This window comes from Urtica dioica, chromosome 5 (assembly GCF_054948205.1).
Source record: "Urtica dioica subsp. dioica isolate 48M chromosome 5, U.dioica_male_clone48M_v1_H2, whole genome shotgun sequence".
NCBI classification, from domain to species: Eukaryota; Viridiplantae; Streptophyta; class Magnoliopsida; order Rosales; family Urticaceae; genus Urtica; species Urtica dioica.
Genome location: NC_142760.1, coordinates 3,103,487 through 3,108,187, shown reverse-complemented (window position 1 = coordinate 3,108,187; position 4,701 = coordinate 3,103,487).

Below are 4,701 nucleotides of genomic sequence, written 5' to 3'. Positions count from 1 at the left end.
TCATGGTACTCGGAGTATGTTTCGCTTAAACTCCCGGCGGTTCGGAAAATTGTCGATCCTAAGTGAGACCCTCGCAAAATCTACATTGAGGAGTGCAATGCCCCATACCACTAATAGCTCGAGTCGGTCCCAAGCAAAGCTCACCTTACGAGGCATGGTCTCCCGAGACCCTGATCTTCCGAATCGAGCACAGCCACGAAAGGGACTTACTCAGCCGTAAGAAGTTTGAGTCGTTGCACCACTCAACATAGGTTTTTCTTGGGTCCTCTACGCCTTCCGAGGCACGATCTTCCGAGATCGAAGTCTTCCGAGACGCACACCTTCCGAGGCACGATCTTCCGAGATGGAAGTCTTCCGAGACGCACGCCTTCCGAGGCACGATCTTCCGAGATCGAAGTCTTCCGAGACGCATGCTTTCCGAGGCACGATCTTCCGAGATCGAAGTCTTCCGAGACGCATGCCTTCCGAGGCACGATCTTCTGAGATCGAAGTGTTCCGAGACGCACGCCTTCCGAGGCACGATCTTCCGAGATCGAAGTCTTCCGAGACGTACGCCTTCCGAGGCACGATCTTCCGAGATCGAAGTCTTCCGAGACTCACGCCTTCCGAGGCACGATCTTCCGAGATCAAAGTCTTCCGAGACTCACGCCTTCCGAGGATCGATCTTCCGAGATCCAAGTCTTCCGAGACTCACGCCTTCCGAGGCACGATCTTCCGAGATCCAAGTCTTCCGAGACTCACACCTTCCGAGGCACGATCTTCCGAGATCGAAGTCTTCCAAGACAAAATCTCTCGAGATCGAAGTCTTCCGAGGCACAATCTTCCAATATCAAAATATTTTGAGACTTACGTCAACGAGACGCAGACCCCACGATGTCACATTTTACAAATCCATGCCCCACAAAACGCGTCTGTACGAGGTAAATCTCTTAGCCACAAGAGCAAACAGAAAGACATCAACAACAAAACTCTCGGGGAACACCAGACAAATTTCTCGCACGACAAGTCGCACAAGACACTGGGGGGTTAATGTTATGCCGTCGTTTTCACAACGTAAAAACGACACCCCGAGAGCAAAAAATGATACATCAAGTCCATACATAATGCACAAGCCCACAAAGCAAACTCACGCACCAAGCTCCGAGTCAACACTCATGAAATGTCTTTCAAAAGACTCTCAAAGAATGCTTTCAAGCTAGACTTCTTGACAAATCTTCAAGACAAAGCCACAAAAAAGACCACCCGGTCATCTTCACCCGGCCATCTTCACTCGGCCAAAATCATCCGGTTGTCTTCACCCGGCCAAGACCACCCGGTCGTCTTCACTCGGCCAAGATCAGCCGGTCATCTTCACTCGGCCAAGACCACCCGGCCATCTTCACTCGGCCAAAATCACCCGGTTGTCTTCACTCGGTCAAGATCACCCGGTCATCTTCACTCGGCCAAGACCACCCGGCCGTCTTCACTCGGCCAAAACCACCCGGCCATCTCCACCACCTTATCAAGTATTTTTCACCAAACTCCTTGGTCCCTATAAATACCTCATTCATTCACAATACAATGTAAGTTTCTCTCAACTTGTCAAAAATCTACAAAAATCATACTACAACTCTTTCTCTCTCTAGAAAACATAGAGACGAGTACAAATCGTTCACCAAGAACACAATACAACACGACTAATGTTGAGCGTCGGAGAACGCGCCGAGGGAAAACCTTCCGCGTCCCTCTAGATTCACGTTTTCTTGTGGTTAGGTGAAAGTGCAAGGATTCGAAGACCCGGAGACTCGAAGATCTGAAGACCCGGACACTAGAAGATCCGATGAACACGAAGAACACGAACACGTGAGAAACACGAAGAACGTGGAAGATTCAAAGGGTTGAAGACTCAAAGAAGCAAAGACTCAAGAACTCAACGAAGAACACGAAAGATCGCAAGATCCGAAAATTCAAGGACTCGAAAACCCGAAGATCCGATTAACACAAACACAACGAGAAGAGAAGAACTTCACCAAACCCAACCTACGTGCGGTCATAGGGTCCGGCCCTAGATCGAACCACGGACGGTTCTTAGTGCTAATCCAAAAACGCGATTAACAAAAAGTTATCAATTAAAACAAAACAGATGAAAATCCAATTACAAAAGGATTAAAAGAAAGAAAAAAAAATGAAAATATCATATGAAGAAAATGTAGTTTAGTTGAAGTACAATAGGCCGATAGACTTCTGCTTGCTGCTGTGAGCATGTCGTGGTCAGGCCTGGCTGTCGCCGAATCGGCGACGAAGGCGTACGCTTCTTCGTTCCGCCCGGTCCAATCTAAGAGATCATCCACATAGATGTAGTGCTCAACCCGCGGCTTGATCCCATAGTCCTTGATCATCGATCGGAATATCTCGAGACTGAGCTAGACTTGCCTCAGTGGATGAACGCGTTCAGGATACCGAAAAATGTGACGCCGTTAGGTTAGACACTACAGTCGACCGTCGATCGGAACGTCTCGATGGCTTCAAACGTCTCGATGGCTTCAAGGATCTTCACGTGGGGCCCGAACCCGGCGATGATCGAGATGTACGTGTTGATTGCAGAGCATTTCTTCGAACACGTTTCGTGCCATCTCGATGTTGCTGCCGACTATTGCGATATTTCCTTACACAAGTGCACATAGTCATCCAAGTAGTATAATCGTAAGAACGAGTCAATCCCGCAAAGACTATGCTTAACCGAAACTCATCTAACTAGCAACGAATTGAACTCAGTAATAAAATAATTGTCCGAAAACCCGTGCTCAAACAACTACCTCAAGCAAATTTAGTAAGCGTTTATCTTAAATAATCACCCACTCCTCACAAATGTGAAAAATAAGTGCCAAATTGTGGGTATGATCAACACAAGAACAACGAGTTTCACCCATGTATAAGGCGAAGAGAAGAAAGAGAAGAAAGAGAACAATTTGCACACAACAACACACTTTACATATCGTTCGACACCTTCAGTTGATTTTCTCTCTTTAATTAGATTCGTCTGTATATATGGACACAAGTGTCTTGTTCACTGTTAATTGCGTTTTTGGATTAGCACTAAGAACCGTCCGTGGTTCGATCTAGGATCGGACCCTTTGACCGCACGTAGGTTGAGTTTGGTGAAGTTTTTCTCTTCTCGTCGCGTTTGTGTTATTCGGATCTTCGGGTTTCCGAGTCCTTGAGTTTCCGGATCTTGGGATCTTTCGTATTCTTCGCTGAGTTCTTGAGTCTTTGCTTCTTTGAGTCTTCAACCCTTTGAATCTTCCATGTTTTTCGTGTTTTTCACGTGTTCGTGTTCTTTGGTATCATCGTGTTCTTCGGATCTTCTAGTGTCTGGGTCTTCGGATCTTCGAGTCTCCGGGTCTTCGAATCTTCCACGTTCTTCGCGTTCTTCGTTGGGTCTTCGAATCCTTGCACTTTCACCTAACCAAAAGAAAACGTGAATCTAGGGGGACGCGAAGGGTTTTCCCTCGGCGTGTTCTCCGACGCTCAATATTAGTCGTGTTGTATTGTGTTTTTGGTAAACAATTTGTACTTGTCTCTATGTTTTCTAGAGAGAGAAAGTGGTGGTGTGATTTTTGTACAGTTTTGACAAGTTGAGAGAAACTTACCTTGTGTTGTGAATTAATGGGGTATTTATAGGAGCCAAGGGGTTTGGTGGAGATAGCCGGGTGGTCTTGGCCGAGTGAAGATGACCGGGTGAAGACGACCGAGTTGTTTGGCCGAGTAAAGACGATCGGGTGGTCTTAGCCGAGTGAAGATGACAGGGTGAAGATGACCGGGTGGTCTTGGCCGAGTGAAGATGACCGGGTGGTCTTAGCCGAGTGAAGATGACCGGGTGAAGACGAACGGGTGGTCTTGGCCGAGTGAAGGCGACCGGGTGGTTTTGGCCAACTGAAGATGGCTGGGTGGTCATATTCTTTGGCCGACCGGGTGGTCATTTTCTTTGGCCGACCGGGTGGTCATTTTCTTTGGCCGACCGGGTGGTCATTTTTGTGGCTTTGTCTTGAAGATTTTTCAAGAAGTCCAGATTAAAAACATTCTTTGAGAGTCTCTTTTGAAAGACATTTTATAAGTGTTGACTCGGAGCTTGGCGTGTGAGTTTGCTTGTGGGCTAGGTACGGGATTGATGTGTCATTTTTTATTCTCGGGGTATCATTTCTACCTTGCGAAAATCTGACCCAACATTAACCCCCCAGTTTCTTGTACAACTTGTCGTGCAAGAATTTTGTTTTGATTTTCCAGAGGGCTTTGTAGTCGATGTACTGGGACTATTTGGTTCTCCATTTGTGATTTCATGGGGCGGCGCGATATAGATCTCAGATAATTATACTCGAGGGCTAAGAGACTCGATTACAGAGATCGAGCGACCCTAAACTGCGGGGGGCAGGATTTTCGGAGCCACGGGGGCCTTAAGCGACACGATCACGAAGATCGAGCGACCCTAAACTGCGGGTTTCGGAGCGATAGGGGTTTATGCGACACGATCACGAGGATGGAGCGACCCGAAACCGTGAGAGTCGGGATTTGGGAGCCACGGGGGTCTTACGACACGATCACGGGGATCGAGCGACCCTAAATCACGGGAGTCGGGATTTTCGGAGCCACGGGGGCTAAGATCATGCTTGAGGCAACAAAGAGGTCATTTTCATTTATAAAGTTTTTTCACTAGGTGGATAACAA